At 37.6% G+C, this 17,724-nt stretch overlaps 1 protein-coding gene across 3 annotated transcripts in view; it reads right to left on the bottom strand.

Moving 5' to 3' along the window:
* Positions 1-17,724, bottom strand: part of LOC113045332 (retinoic acid receptor alpha-B) — a 104,145-nt gene that overhangs the window by 67,793 nt on the left and 18,628 nt on the right. For all 3 annotated transcript variants that reach the window (XM_026205667.1, XM_026205657.1, XM_026205675.1), the window contains exon 2: positions 6,687-6,757. The gene's annotated coding sequence lies outside the window, so the exon portion shown is untranslated. The remainder of the gene's footprint in view (positions 1-6,686; positions 6,758-17,724) is intronic.

Here is a 17,724-nt window from a genome sequence, read left to right as displayed (position 1 = left end):
TGTGTGTGTGTTTTATCTGTGGGTGGCCAGTAAGATTAGTAGCATCCATCAAAGATAAGAGTGTGTCCCAAATTCCAATGCTCCCATTGTTATGGTACATATTTACCAGAGGAATTAAATATCTATATCCTATAATGAAGACATATATGGACCAATATATACACAGTATATAGACCATTGGGTATGAGTATGTTTCTATGGTAAACTTTTGTCTTCATGCATTGTTTCTGTCTTTTGGGCCCTTTTTTCTGTGATCTCCCACCTAGACAATTTCCCTGAAACCCAACGGTGTACTCTTGTTACTAGGTGATTTTTTTATTTAAAGGTCTTTCCAATTGTGTCCATCTTGAACACTGTGTGTTGTCATCTCTATCTTTTTTTTTCTTTCTCACAAAGTCAGCCATGGCACACATAATCCTATTACTGAGGGGCTTCAAAAACAGGCCACCAGGACTCAGAAAATGAGAGCAAGAAAGAGAGAGAGAGAGAGAGAGAAACTGGTTACAAAGAAGCATGCTGAGCTCTTATATCACACAGAATGAGACAGAAACCAAATTCTTGACCTCATGCCCTAACTGCAAAAGTTATGTTCACCTTTCTCATTTTGCAAACCAGCAGAAAAGAAGTGCCTCCATCGATCTAGATAAATTCCCAGGAAGTGCAAACCATGCTGTATTATATGAGCCAGTGGAACAAACAAGAGCAAGCTGAACATGACCTTCAGGGCACATACAGAGATTACAAATTGGCACACATTGACAAAATGTATTTATTTACAAATGAAGATCCTGAAATTCTAAATATCTTAGTCCACCCAAAAGTGAACATTTGGTCAACATTTACCAAGAGCCTTGACTTTCTTCTGAAACAGAGAATGTTGAGGCTGGTGAAAAATGGCGATAAATGCATTTCTGAATCATGCAGAGGTTTTATTTGAGGAAGACACTAAAATTTATTTTAAAAGATTATCAGAGATTTGAAATCTCATTCACATGTGTACACTAACATTCGAAAGTCTGGGATCCTTAAGATTTGAAAGAACTCTCTTATAATCTCCCAGGCTGCATTTATTTGCTGAAAAATACAGTAAAAATGTAATAGTGACAATTTGAAACAACAGTTTTGTATTTTAATAAACTGTAATTTATTCCTGTGATGACAAAGGTGCCTTTTCCATTACTCCAGTCTTCAGTGTTACATTCTCTAATGCTTATGTGCTGCTCAAAAAATATTTCTTATTATTATCAATGCTGAAAACATCTATGCTGCTTTTTGCAGATATTGTGATACATTTTATTTCAGGATTCTTTGATGAACAGAAATTTGAAATAACATTTTAATATTTTTTTTAAATATGTCTTTTTATTAGAACAGTGGTATATGTTAAGTCATGTCATACCAGGTTTGATGTCAATGATGCCAAGTGTCATTTCTTCCATTGTGTCAAATTTAAACAACTTCATAAGATTTGAGAGTTTATAGCAAATAATGAGTTTGTCAGTCTGTTCCTTACAAAAAGCTGTGAAATGAAGACTTGGAACAGCAAAAAAAAGTCATGGATTATGATTTCTGGATCTTGACAGCTCCTGGTCAGATTCAGATTCACTGTTAGTGTAAAAGAGTCATGATCGGGGCACATATAAGTGGTGCGCTAGCGTGCATGTGTGACCAAAATAAAAAAATGCACTGTGTAAAAAAGTTCAGACCACTCATTCACGCACCAACATGGTTGACATCAGTTAATGCACAATCACCATTTTAATTCGACTAACTACGATCTCCCTTCAAACTGAAAGCGCTGCCATTTCACAGCAAAATGCAAAACTGACATTTCGTTCACTGACATGCTTCACATTTGTCTTCACTTACGCTCTTACTTGCCGGCAACCCATCAAAATAAAAGCTTGCTGATTTTAGGTTGGAAAATGATTAAAATCATACAAATTGTAAAATTAAAATGTAAATAGAAGCATTGTATATTTAACACCATGAAAAGATAAGAGGACTGGCTGAGGGAAATTAGCACATTGGTCTGTGAAAGCGAGAAGGATAGAAAAGAAAGAGAAAGAGAGAGAGAGAGAGAGAGAGAGAGAGATGCATGACACAGAGGTCTACTCACACTGTAAGGAATAAGGGTATCTTCTGTAGGAGGGTGATGGGCACATGTAAATGGCTTTTACCCCACTGAACGTTATTGGATTCTGGGAAACCCATCTGTTACGTGGCGCCCACACCAGAGAGTAATACGAGGAAGACGGCGCTGGAGGAGGGTGGAAGAGACCGGGGCAGAGGGGGGAGAGCAGATGATTGATAGCAGTCTGAGTTTTAATCAGCACTGCGCCTCTAGCGCTTTCAGCCCGCAGCATCCAAAGCTTATCCGTCAAGTGGCTCACATGACCCTAACTGAAGAGAGAGGAAACCTTTCCCCCTCATGCATACCTTACCTCCCTTCAGTTCCTTCCACTCCAGAGAGAGAGAGAGAGAGAGAGAGATAGAGGAATATCTTCTCACACTATTTCGCCGAAACCACACTAAAGTGCACCGGTTTCGAAGCCGACGTGCAGAGATTTAGCATGGAGGGTCGAACTGTTTCACCTTATCTCAAAATTAAACAGGAAAGATCTTACTGGGAGTTATATATCATCGCACCGAAGTGCATGAGTAAACATTCTTCTTTTCATCAATCTGTTTTTGAGATGATACCAGGGAAAATGAGTGAGGATGGACTCAATAAAATCATCCTGATTAGCACTGGAAACAGTGGCAGCTAGTGATAAAAATAAAAAATAAAAAACTGATTCACACTGCTAATGAAGAAGTGAAAAAGTGAAGTGACGTGACATACTGTTAAGTATGGTGACCCATACTCGGAATTCGTGCTCTGCATTTAGCCCATCCAATAGCACACACACATAGAGTTTACAAATGGTCACGCCCATTTTTACGGCGCACCGAATACACACAACAAACAAAATAGAGTTTTTATTTTTTATGTATTTTTAATAGGTGCTTAAATATACACAGAAATAGTATGAGTAAAGAAAAAGCAATTTCGTGATTATTTCGCAATATGTATTTCACTTATTTTTTACATGTCGAAGTGAGCTTCTTCCCTGGCTAACTCTAGGAGGGCGGCACCCCAGCGCCCCCTATTGACCAGCCGCCACTGATCAGAAAGCTAATTAAAAACAAGTGAAAAGCAGAGACATATGCCTCCGCTGGCACATGAAACTGCATCATCTATCACAGCAGAGGGCCCGATAGCAATGAAAGCCATATCTCTGGGTTAGGTAGATGAAACGGTGGGTTGACTCTGGCGTAACAAAGGCATATCATTTCACATGACTGATACAGCTATAAGGCTTTAATATGGTTTGGAACGCTTCTCCCCCTAATGATGCTATTACCGGCAATAACCAAACCCCCTCAGATGGCTTTGGCGCAAACTGCATGCCTCCCCATAAACCAAGTCTACAACTTTTAACCCTTTCCCACCTTAAAAGTTATCTGGATGAGAAATACGGATGCATTGAGAGAGAAAAAATATTCCATGTGCCCTAAAGTCTTCAGAATCCAAAAGTAACATGTTTTCAAACACTAAATAACGGTACGGTTGAGCTTTGACTTGCCAGTTGGTCTGTTACTTTTCTTTCCAAAATAATGCATGGTTGAACTAGCAAAATACACAGAGAACAGGACAAATAGCTGAAAATGATATTAGGCCACAGATACGTTGTCCTTCATTTTTTAATTTTTTTATTTGATGCACTTATGTCAAATACATATGCAAAAATGGGTTGAAATATAATTATTTAAAACATATGATATTATTATGAGGATATTAAATTATGTATAATATTTACATAGAGTTGCCATTTCCTGCAGGTCACTCACAGGAACTCTTAGCTTAAAGATGATCAAAAATTAAAAGTGAATTAATAAAACAGATTTTTTTTTTATCCCAGTCAATAGGTGATGAAAACTTACTGGCCAATTAATATTGAATTTTTTTTGACAATAAAACTCTCCTATGTCTCCTGTGTGAATGTGTTATTGTTGGCACAGGATGAGACAACTTGTGAATTTTTCAAATGTGTGATCACATGAATCACACTAACATTTCAGAAAACACATTGGTAGCTTTATGTAAACAAAAAACTGTTAATCCATACAATATTACTAAATACATTCTTAAAACCTGAACATATCTTGCCTGCTTTTCATAATGAAGACATAACTCATCAAGGCTTGACCATGCATTTTGACTCCAATTAATATCGACCGCAATCACAACACATCACCTCTTATTAACCATACAGTTCCAAAACCATATAAATTCAACAAGCCCTACAAATCGCAGAACATGCATAAAAAAAGCAGGCTACCTAAATAGATGTCAGCCAGCTGTTATGTGCCAAAACAAGCCTCCATCATACAATCCTTCATTATGACAGCCCGTAGCATCATCATATTATTCCAGATGAAATCCCTGGTGTCTGATAGAAAACGATTGCTTGTGTCAGATACTGAAAATGGCAGAAAGCTGCAGCCTGCTTTTTGATTCTCGCCGCAAAGAAGAGCAAGTGTGCCTGCCAGCGCTGTCATTACCCCTTGGCTTCACTTAACATCAACTAAAATAGGCTGATTTAAAGAAGCAAGCAGCAACCGAGCAGAGCGAGCACATTAAAGCATTTACTATATATGCAAACAAGCTATAGGGTCAAAAGATCCACTTGTTTGCCAGATCGTATGCATGAAAGGACACACACTGGCAAGACTGAGCGATGCTTTCACAACCAAATGAGAAGGGAGGTCTCGTTATTTTAAGTGGGCCAGAAGAGACAGACAAGGTACCGTGTGGGGTTCTCCTGCCATCGCTTAGAAGTTTTTCTCACAACGGCACACGCTTGATATTGAGCAACGGCAACAATTACATCCTTTTGCTGTTGCGCACAGTTTTTGAGTCTGACCCACAAATCCCTCTAACTCGAGCAGCCAAAACCAATCTCCTCATGACGTTTTTTTATATTACTCCTCTCAGCTTGCATGAGATGTCTTTTTCAAGTGCAGCCACTTCAAAGCAAAGACGAGAGTCCCAGTGGGAACGAGGAGGAAGTAGAGAAGATAACACTGAAGTGTTTGGGGTGATGCGCGCTCTGCAGATCCGCAGGCGAACCACTCTGAGAGGAGAAACCACTTGTTTTTATCTTATAAAGGATGTTAACTAAATGCTAATGAACGAAAGAGACAATAGATCATTTGCGACCTTTTTTTAAGAGCTGACAAGGCATTGTGGGCTCATTATGCTCCTTTTTATTATCAAGAACTAACTAAATGGCTTGTGAATTGCACTGGAGATGTATTGAGGGAGGGGTAACTAAAAATTTGATGTATTCATAAATCCTTCTTGGAAACAAATATATAGTGCCATTCAAAATTAAAGCAATATAGTTGACTCAAAGTCTTCCATCATGCATTCATCCTCATGTTTTTTTTTTTCAAACATCTATGACATCTTTTTTTCTTCATCAGAACAGTTTTTATCTACACAGTGAAAGTCAATGGGCACCAGAACAACACTGCAATTGTTAAAAATACACCCCTTTATACTAAAGACTGGATTTGTGGTCCAAGGTGTCATAATGATATTGACTTTACTGTACCTTCTGATGCACACAGTCAAAATGTGACATTCTTTCTCTGTGTTTTTGTCATCTTCCAGTGCAGATGTCTAAGAATTTGTCGAAGGATTCTTTACAAATGAAGATGCATTTACTTGAGAAGTGAAATGGCATAAAATAAGAAGTCTTGTTTAATGAGACATTGATCAAATTAAGTTTTTCATTAAAACTAGAATAAATCTCTGCCCATGTACTCAGAATAATCAACTTATTTCAAAAGGAAAATAAGCTTTCATCCCACTGACAGAAGACGAATAAAATGATGTAAGATTATTCTTAAAAAAAAAATTAAGATGTCTTGAAATTTGCACTGGAAAACAAAACAAAAATATAATGAGGACGTATTTACATTTTATCTTATTTTTTTGCAGTGCATTAGATGTTAATGCCATGACTTTATAAATTTCAGTCTTTTCGCTCCGATTTCAACTCTTTTTAGGCCTGTGGAAGGCCGAATTAAGACTTTTTAAGACTTCCAGAAACCCTGAACCAATAATTTTCAACGAGAAAAAAGAAAATAAAAAAAAAGCTTTTGGGCATCAAGCATAAGCAAAGTGCACACTCACACTGCATTTTTATAAATGTTCAATAATTGTATTATACATCTGTGGTCACTTTAAATATGGGTCTTTAAACCGATATTTACGTCTCAACCATCCACACCCAAATCTATGCCCAAAGTCATCTTAGTTCATTTTCAGAAAGACTTGTTTCCATTTTAGCATTCTGCATCTGCGCTAACAGATCTGTGCCGTGCGACTAAGAGTGACATGATTTATTTTGATGGGTTTTGGCGGAGGGAAACAGACTCCACATGAAGCTCATATCCTGGTTGGCTTTCGAAACGCTCTTTAAGATGCTACAATCTGATTAGAAGCTACATGGAAATAAAATATGACATGAGTCCATTTTGACGCCTACCTCATTTATTCTCCATTTCTCCGGCTGTTGAAGCCTTTAAGAAGGGGCCAAATAAAACCGCTCTTAATGACTGAGTAGAGTTACCTGCTGCTGGATTTCTCCGTCTTAAATCTCTTCAGACAGTCAGAGGAACAGCACCACACCAGAGAGAAACACTTGAAAGAGAAAAAGAGAACAGGATTTAGCGGTTTAGTATATTTTCTCTGCTCCAGCACTCATCCACACTAATTGAAACCGACATAGATATTTCATTTTATTTATTCTTTAAGGAAGACGCTTGGACTGAAAAAGGAAGTAGAATATAACACATAAAATTTGCAAGCTTCATGATTTTTAACTTAAAAATCTAAACTTACAAATCTATTCAGTATCAGTCACATATTACAGTAAAAATTTGTGAGAAGTTATTCAAAACTGTCACATGTTGTGATCTTAGCTTGTTCGGAGTTTGGATTTCGGTGGTGGAAATCACGGAGTTTTGTTTGTTTGCACTGTAGTAAATCAAACATTTTCAAAAATAATAATGTGAAAAATGTAATAAAAAATATCAATTATTGGCTTGAGTATATTTATTAAGAAAAAAAAACCCCAAACAAATCAAATTAAAGGCCACAAATAACATTACATATCTCTTTCCCACCATCCTCAGTGTTGATCTATTGTAAAACATATGACGCATTACTGAATATTTCATTCATGGACTTCAAAGCTTCTTTCTCCTGTCAAAGAATATTCAGGTGAACTCGCTTAAAAGAATCGCTTGTCATCTTGTGACGGCTTTGTGATTTATAAAGGAGGTGACAACAAACAGTCATGTGTTTCACACATATTGAAGGTCTTGATTCATGGATCTCTGAAGCTTATTTTAGAGGTCAAACTCATCAGGGGGACTGCAGCCACACATCTGATAAATAGGAGGAGGAGACAGCAGTAAGACAAGAGATGGAAGAGCCTGACTTGTCTTACTCTGACATTTCCTGTCTCATCATGTGCTCACGCTTATTGCATTTGAATGCTTCGTAAGAAAAATGTGACAGTGAAGGAAAGGTAGTGTATATGTGAATGTGTGTGTACCAGAAAGATTGTCTTCAAAAACTTGCTCTCTTAATCCAGCAAGCTTGGAGTGAAAATATAGATGCACACTTCCTTTTGTACATTTGTGTAAGTTTACTGCATTTTCTCTTCTCATTTGACAACTTGTATGTGGTTTAACAACAATAACTTGGCATTGCAAATGCTCTAGTATTTTAGCTACAGAAATAGCAGAAATAATCCAGCCTATATCAAGCACTGTCTGCCAAATCTGACCTCATCAATCCACAAGAATCTGATTGGTTCAAAGTTACCTGTCCACTCCCTCTCAACTCAAACTCTGAAACAAGGTGCCAGTGATGCGCCTTCAAGAGCCGTTTGCTCAGGGACACTGAAATGTCGTTTCACACAGCGCTAAGGCCACATGTGCCATCTTCCTAGCCTGACAAACATGAGCAAGCTTTGTCAGCAGGTCACCTGTCCTGTCCGAGTGCTCTTGCTATCAACAGTGGTCCCGTCACCCATCCTGACCTTCAGATGGTGAGAGTGCATGACATTTTAAAAGGGTGACAGCATTAGTGCAGTGAAACACAATGTTCCCAACCCACCAGATTCCTTCTATTTCTGTTATATTAAAAGTCAAGTGTCTCTTGTTGATGGGAGCTCTTCCAGGCTTTTGACATCTCTATCAAGCACAAGCCAGAAAGAGGCTTTAACAACATTCAGTGTTATAGCATTACATTTTGGAATAACACCTGGGTTAAAATTAGCATGATTACAGGATACAATATATATATATATATATATATATATATATATATATATATATATATATATATATATATATATATATATATATATATATATATATATATATATATATATACATATATATATACACACACACATACACACACACACAATAACTGACATGAGGTATAAATACTATAGACATTCTACAGTCAGGTACAAAAGACCATATTGAAATACTTTTAGCTGTATTTCATACTTTTAATAAAATACTTGTATTATTTTTGTTAGTGGTCTCAGACTTTTTTCACATTGAGATAATGAGAATTGTAGTAAAAAGTAGGCTACTTCATTTTCAGTATAATGTCATAATGAAAAAAAACAAACAAACATTATATTCCTAAATACAGGCTTTGTTTTTCTTATAAAAATGTATTGTAATAATAATTACTCACTCTTTCCTTTACCTTTTGAGGTCATTTTGTTCTTGACAGGCTTGCGAGTTTCATTACCGTATACTGTAGATGTCACTCTTGGTTGAATGGGTTTATTTTTACCCATAGGTAATCCGCTTTCTAGTCAGTGGTGTCGTTTAATCACATCACTCGTGTTTTTAGGATTACATGATGACAGTGTTGCTGAACAGAAACTGCTTTCCATGAATTAACTGCTATGGAGCTACGCAGTTTGAAAGAACACCTGTCATTACATAACAATTACACAAGAACGCAGAGCAGTCATGAGACCACAGTTCCCATGACTGACTCCAGGCTTTTCAAATTCTGATCAAACTGAAAGAAACTGCCTTTCTTAAAGCTGATATGCCAAAGGTTGCCAGACACATTGGAATTTATTAGCTGTCTGTTGAGGGAGAGAGAGAGAGAGAGAGAGAGAGCCGGATAAAGAACAAAAGAGATCGGGGGAAACAACAGAGATATGTGGGCTTCAATCTGAAAGAATGAAATAGGGGCATCACCATTTTTTTGTGGGGGGGGGGGGGGGGGGGGGGGGCAGATTGAGCTTGAAAAGAGCAGTTGGAGAGACAGAAAGAAAATATTATAGAAGACAAATTGTCATAGCAGGGTGACTAGTGACTTCCACCCATCACATCTTAATGGGTGATGACCCTGTAAAGGCTAAAGGTCACCCTCATCCCCCCTCAACCTGGTCTATCTAAATAGGACCACCCTCTAGTGACACAAGATGAAGCACCTCTACCCGCTGAACTCTGAAAACAATCTTCTACAATGGGGGTCTGAATGAGATACATTGGGAGGTCTTGGGGAGGAAAAAAGTGTATTTCTGTGTGCATGAGAAAAGAAAGGGAGGGAGGTGGAGAAAGAGAGACAGAGACGGACATAGAAATAAAGAGAGATATAAACAGATATGTACAAGACCGGTAATACAAAAGTCACTTGAGTAAGTGTGTATATCTTTCAACAGGGTGACTTTCAGTTGTGTATATTCTTTATGTCAACACCTGTCCAAAATAGCAATCTAAAAATCCTGAGCAGATGGGCTCCTTCACTAAACGACACCAATCTCTATAGCATAATGGAAAAACAGCCACCAAACTCAAATGTCAAGAGATATCTTTCATCCAGACAATTCACCCACATTAAAAGGTGTCTAAATTTTTAGTGCCGATGAAAGGAACTAAAAAGAAAGTTTCCAAACAGATTTCCAAACACTAATTTTGTCAATGTCCCTTTTAAAGCAAGTCAGTTCACTCGGCAGCCATTCTGGTGATTACATCTCAGATAATATATATTTGAATAGTGAAAGAGTAAAATCTCTAAAACTGTCATATGTCATGTTTAAATAATCTATTCCACATTAGGCACACAATTTGACGGCCAATGAAACACAGTGAATGGAAACTGTGAGGAAAAGTATGCACAAAATTAAATCTTGAAAAGGTGTCACAGTGGAACAATGCAATATTGATGCACTCTACCTTTAAGCTAAAAGTTTTAAAAGTTTCTGGATTTCATTAAAACATTAAGTTTTAATATAATACTCCAAATTTTTATTTTACTAAAGGTTAATATAAAGTTTAAAACCATTTATTACATAACTATAATGAAAAATACTAATAACAATGAACTTTTTAAAGTTAATATTATACATATTTACTATATATATATATATATATATATATATTCCATTTGTCAGCAAAATCCCCCTGAACAGTGTAAACACTGTGGTGCTTTCAGATAATTGTTCTGTTTGTTTGAGCATTCCAACCAGCCCGCATAGCAACACTGGTTCAGCCAATGGCGTGAGTTTGGGGCGGAGCTATCTGTTTGACTGACCAGTGACAGACGACATGATTGTTCAGGAAACCTGTTTGTAAACAATCATTAATTTTGCAGTTCTTTTTAGTTATTGTTTATTGTCAAGAATTATTGTATGTGCGACAGTTTCTTTTTTTTTTTTGCCCAGCAACAATCAGGCACCCTCGCCCTAAACTATTCCATTGGTTCAGTCTCAAGCTGATAAGTCAAGCAGCTCAATCAAACCATTTTAAAGAGCTAAAAAAGTTTTTGCAAAAACTGGGACAAAACTAAAGTAATTTACCATCGAAATGAACTAACATAACTGAAAAGAACTGCAAAATTAATGATTGTTTACAAAGAGGTTTCCTGAAAAATCATGTCATCTGTCACTGGTCAGTCGAACAGATAGTCCCGCCCCAAACTCACGCCATTGGCTGAGTCAGTGTTGCTATGCGGGCTGGTTGGAATGCTCAGAAAAAGAAAAGAAAAAAACGGAACAATGATCTGAAAGCACCAGAATGTTTACAACTGTTCATTTTGCTGACAAATGGCTGACCTGCAGTTATACAAAGTATTTTAAAAATTACAAAATTACAATTTTAGTCATAAATCTGCCACCTAAACAGACAGAGGACACGAAAGACAATCCAGACACCCAAATTCTCCATGCTTCTCCAAGTCTCCATGCTAGAAGACAGACTGAAGTCTAAAGACAGGGAGCATTGCTTGTGTCATCTCTGTCTAAAGGCCAAGCCACACCTCCTGTGGTAGCCAGAATTGTAGCCTAAAATAAGCCATGAGTAACAGCACCCGGGCCAACAGGGACAAAGCGGGTGACTAAACGCAACACAGTTCTGGCTTTAGCCGAAATGAGAGGAGAGAGGGGATGAATCACGGGAACAGGCGATCCCTGGAGGGAAGCCCCTGCACACAGGACACTCTGTCCTTGGGTGCTAAGGATTGATGGGAATCGAGTGATAAAAACAAAACTGTCCTTGAGTCCCCGGAGTCTGAGACACAGCCGTATTTGCTGAAGTGTGTGCCACATGTTTCCCCAATGGATTCAAGGGCTGGTGCAGGATAGGCTTGTGTCAGGCTTTTTTCTGAACCCTTACTCCAAAGATCAGTGGTAAAATGTACCGTATTAGGAAGGTAGGTGGATTTGGAAATGAGGCGTAAGATTGAAAAGTTGCTTTTAAAGGTCAGGCGAAGTGTTTCAGTAAAGAGGGGAGGGAGTGGTGCTGACCAATACAATACAGTCATACATAATGAGAGAACATGTCAGGATATCAGAAGGTTTCTGAAAGTGTTTCACAGCACAATGCATGAGGGAAGGGGGAATGTAAATATCTGGATTGAAATTGGGAAGCATATTGTAGGTGCTCTGAATGCTGATAAAATCAAAATTTGTTTGTCTGTCCAATGTATCCATAGGGCAAAAAAAAAAAATCAATATTCTAAGCAAAGCTTTAAATGGACAGTACATACAAAAATGAATATTCTGTTATCATTTATTCACCATAAAGTTGTTCCAACAACCTGTACAACGTTGTTTCTTTGGAACACAGATGAAGATACTTTTAAGAATGTTTCTGTGATTGTCCATACAGTGGAACTCAATGGGGTCCAAAGCTGTTTGGAACTTATCAATCTTAAAATATCTTATTTTGTGTTCTGCACAAGAAACAAATCATAGAGGTTTTGGAACCACTTTAGGATGCGGCTGCAAACGGTTAACCTCTGGTTGTCTCTGCATATTAAGCTGGGATAGAAAGTATTTTAACAAAACAACTTCCATTGTATATTGTTCAAATGTTTGTGATCAGTACGATTTTTTTAAATATTTGTAAAGGAAGTCTCTTATGCGCACTCAGTCTGCAGTCATTTAATCAAATATACGGTTAAGCAGTAGAATTGTGGATTATTCCAAAATAACAGTTTCCTATTTTAATACAAACATTTGATTCCTTTACATTCCTTTACTGTCACTTTTGATAAATTTCATGCATGTACTGATTCCAAACATTTGAATGGTAGTGCGCATACTTCGTTCTCCATTTGGGTGGTGTCTAAGCAGCTTAGGTCAACACACCTTTTGTGTTCCATCAAAAACTTGACTTTACTTATGGCCACACCTCAACCTTAAACAATCACCCTTCATAGCACTATGACGTGACAGTCGAACAGAGTTTGTACACTCCAAACAGATCAGAACATACTGCAACTAAAATACTCTGCTCTAAATAGAAGGTATTCTAATAAGACACTCTAAATTCAGCCGTTTTGTTTACTTCTGTGAAAGTCGGTCCCTACACATTAGTAAAGTGCCTCAGTGGTCTATAATAAATTGACAATTGTGTAAGTAGCCATATTGAATTCCTACTAATACGAAGCACAAATCACACTCTTCTACATAGCAGAAGATAGTGTGGCTCCAGCCAGTGACCGCACATAGTGGCACTGCAGCCTGAGCAGGTACATCTCTTTAATAGGCTGCTATCGACCAGCTAGCCAGACTCCACTACATGCAAATCGATTCTCTGCCCAGAAATAGCCTCTGGAGACTGCGCTCTGAGGCAGTGTGGTACTGTGTGTACGCCTGAGTACTAGACTGCATTTCTGAGCTCCATGGCTGTACTTTCTGTTCTGTGTGTCTCAAGTGGTGAGGAAACACATCTTAGAAAAAAATGGTAAACAGCCTGGTGCTGCAGCTGAACTTGAATCCATATAACAAATTATTTATATTCAAATCTTTTATCAATCTTTTTTTTTCATTTATCATAACAATTACAAATGTTTGTGTTTATGCAAAGAAAATAAATGTTGGACTCATTAGCTCTGTTTGGAGAGGACTAGTTTCCCCGGTGGAGGTCAGGGAAATCTGTGTAATACAGATGTACGGTGAGCGTGATTTCACAAAGTACAACATGTTCCTGGATCAACATCCCAATCAACCAATCAGAATTGAACTACACAGGAAATATCTGCTTTAGGCTTACAATCAGGGTTAGGTGCTTCTACAGTCTTGTTAATCAGTTATCATTTCCCAATGATTTTAGGAATAAATGATGGGTAGGGTTAGGTTTAGGGATAGGAATTGGGTTACATCTATATTTTTGGGTAATTATGTTGATCCAGGGACATGTCTTACTTGACAAAATCATGGCGACCACAGATGTACAGTCCAAACTGAACATGTCTGCTTTTCCTCAAACAACGTCTGCAAACATTTTGATGTATATTACCTACTGATTCCTTTTATCATTTACTCATAAACATAAAAAAAAAAAAACTGTGGAATCAGATAAGATTGTTTGTTATTTGTGGTCTTATTTTTGCTAAATAAATTAGGCTTCTCAAAAAATTTTAGTTATAGCTGCTTGATGCTCCTTAATTACGGACTTTTTGCTAACTTTACAGGTAAAATTACATTTCATAGTTCTTGTTTTGCGTCTTTCTATGCGACAAAAAAAAGAAAAAAAAAGAAAGAAAGTCCAATAAAGAGCCAGGTTTCCATCCATTTTCTGCTAGTTCTGGGATATTCTGGGTTAGAGGACTTGTGCATAAATATGCATAAAAATAAACATTTACTTTATCTCAGATTGTCATTTGACCAAATAAAAATAAATTTTTTTCCAGAAATGTTTATTATTAAAACATTTCTGTTTTAATAATAACAATGCAATGATAACTAAATATAAAAGGCTTTACTAAATAGGCTTTATTCGATACTGTGATCTATTTTTATTTTTTTCATACATTAATTTCACAGCTTAGATGGAAACATACAGACTACTACAGTAGCAGTGTCTTGCGTTAATTAATTTCTTCCCATAAAAACATAATGTTCCAATTATATCACAAAATATGAAGAAGTCTTGTTTATTTCAGCTGGCTTAATGACAACTGCATCCAGATCACATGACCATCCATAATGTCCACATAGACACTCCCATCTCAGTAAAAACTACAGTGATTCCAATCCCGTCTGAATCAGTACATGAAATCACCGCCTCAAACATCGTTTTGAAATCTAATCCCATCTGAATAGTGCTATTGGCTCTGTTGAGGATCAATGACACATCAGAGCACATAAACCTTTCCTTTGCAAGAGCTAATCACAGCCAGATTGTGTTTCATTTTAGGAGCTCTGTTAGTGTAGAAAACCTGAGCAATTCAGAGTGAGGCGTGACTAATCTCATCGTTTTAGACAGAGCTGTATTTTTTTTTAACTCTGGAAAGTGGGGCAGCGAGCTGTGCCATGAAAAATTGAAACTTTCCCCCTCCGGGCCCATGAGCATAAATAGAGAGGCCTTCGTCAGTCGTTCCCCCTCCTTTCCATCCCCCTCTAGGAAAATCAATCCTTCTCTCAGACTTGCACTATCGTTGCGTGAAGGTAAGGATTACTGTGGGATTAAATCCTGGAGACTCTTGCCCTGCCCAGGGAACCAGATTTCCTAGATTGTAGATCAGTCTGTGCCTGCTGGGGGTGTTGACAGAAGCATTGTTCACTTGTTTGTAAGTACTCAGTCAGAATCCAGTCTAAATTCTAAAGTCCAGGTCTTCATTGATAAGAACGTCTTGAAAGGAAGCCTTGAAGACCTCTGAGACCACAGGAACACCAATGGCTCTTGTTAACTAATAAATGGCACATAAAAACGTGAAGAAAGCAGTCAAGAAACTAAAACTTTAGCCTGAAAACAACATTTTGATTGTGAATGTATTATTTTAAATCTTGCCCAGTTGCCAGGTGCAAAACTGTTCATAAATACTTTAAAAAAATTAAATAAACAAATAAAAAATACTTTGGTCTACTGGGTTTCTTTTTAAGTGTTGCACCTCTCAAAACGGAAAATTCCATTGCTAGTTATTCGATACTCACCCCCATGGCGTTGAAACGTAAATTTAAAAAGAGATTTTCCATACAACAATAGTGAAAAAAGACCATTAAAATAGAAAAGACTGAAAGTAATTTTTCATTCTCAAATCATGCAATTTCATGCAATTATTATACAGTGCTCAGATTAAATATGGTGCAGATTTCACACCATTATGCTTGGACCCAAAACACACGAGAATGAATTCCGTTTGATGGGGGTAATATATAACCTGCACCATAAACACTGTATTTGTTTTGAGAGCTGTATAATGATGTGCATGAATGATTTGATTTGAGAGTAAATAATGACTTCAATGTCGTTCTGTTCTCGCAAAGCAATCAAGCAGAATTGGAATAAAACACATGAGTCATATGGACCCCTTTTAAAGTTGTTTTTATTGTGCTTGACAGCTGAAGGTCACTGCTGTTGTATCAAAAACTGGTGTGTAAAGATTTTTCTGAATTCTCCTGTTGTGTCCCACAGACAGATCAACAGAAAACGAATTTGGAAAAAGTACATGATGACAGATTGTTCATTTCGCGGTGATTTGTTTCTCTTGAATGAAGTTTAGTTTTATCTAGGGGCCTCTCTGTATCGGGTAATGACAGAGGATCTTCTAGCACACTTCTTGTTTTCACCAAGTTTCTTCTTTAAATTTTTATTTGCTGATATGGTAGCATGATTTGTTTTACTACTACTTCTACTTTTTATGCCCTTTTGGGTTTATTTTTTACTTTCCCTGTGTTATAATTTCTAATATTTGTTTAATCTTTATGCTTATTACTTGTGTCCAAATTCATAATAGACATTTCCACAGGGTACAAAAAGAACAAAAGGTGGGGTTGGGTCAGTTTCCCTGGTTGTCTAAGTGTTTCCACTGGGATTCTGAAGCATGTGCGTGATCTTGCACAATCTGAACCAACGAACAGAGGACAGCTTCAGATGGACCTGACCCAATAAACTGTGAACAGAGGTCATTGTATAGCTGTGCTAACATTGTGTTGATCATTAAAAAGTGTTTAAATGTGGACGAAGGAGATCCCTTTGATCATCCCAACAGGATCCTGTGCAGAAACACATTTCTATTCTCAAATAACCGTGGGGGACTTTCTGACAACAGTATCTGGCAAGAGGATCATGAGGCGTCTGCAGGTACTGCGTGTGCAACGCTGGGAACATTCAGCACTAGCAGATTCACCGATTTATCAGCTGTAGAAACACAGCGGTACTGCCAGGGCTGTACAGATGTTGAGCCACATCTGTCTTCAATCACACATTAAAAACATGGAGAAGAAGGGTAGGGAATACAGGTATTTGGCAGGCACGGAGCAGACGTGTCAAACTGAATTACTGGGTAAGAATGGATGGACTTACAACAACACAACATCTGCAGAAAAGAAGCCCATTTTATCATCTCACACACAATACACAAAACACATAAATAAGATGCACTGGCAAATCAACTCTCATATAGCTTTTTATTGAATACTTTGGGGAGCAAATATCACAATAATCTAGAGCTGCCGCGGTTAACTAATCGTGAACAGTGTCGATTACGGCAGTTCTGTTTAGATTCACTCCTATTGTGTCAAGGGTTTCTGAACTGTATTTTTGCTATGTTGAGCATTGTAGACAATCACAGACATTCAAGTTGAGCCTGTGAATGTAATGGCCAAACAGAGGCATTTAACAGCAGCAGAAGAAATCAGCTCAATCGAGTGCTGCAGGGATAACAAGGCTGTAAAAGTGTACTAGCGAGCAGATGAGTTTTCCCGTTCAGTGTGATGACGTTTAAAGTCCCCCACAACCTCTGGAGCCCAGTATAGCCACAACTGCCTTTTTCAAGTATAGTATAAGCTTGAAAAAAAATCTGATATAGAATAAAAGCTTGTATTAACCACAGATCTTACTTCTGGCATTTAACCAAAAACGCATTCGAAAAAACCCACTGACTTTGGGACAATGGAACCAGAAGTTTGAAACTGCTGTACCTCAGGCTTTAGTACTCATTCCAGCAGCACTCTATGTCATATAAAATGCAAACTCACTGGCTGGGTTCTGCACTTTTGCGAATGCTCCCATCACCACCAACATACTGTACAACGTAAATATGATTTTGTTATATACATAACTTGCGAGTTTCAGCACTGAACTGAAGAGACTGACAGCTTTAGAGTAGGT

This window comes from Carassius auratus, chromosome 3, assembly GCF_003368295.1.
Source record: "Carassius auratus strain Wakin chromosome 3, ASM336829v1, whole genome shotgun sequence".
NCBI classification, from domain to species: domain Eukaryota; kingdom Metazoa; phylum Chordata; class Actinopteri; order Cypriniformes; family Cyprinidae; genus Carassius; species Carassius auratus.
The sequence above is the reverse complement of the archived record's forward strand: the minus strand, read 5'-3'. Positions and strand labels throughout refer to the sequence as shown.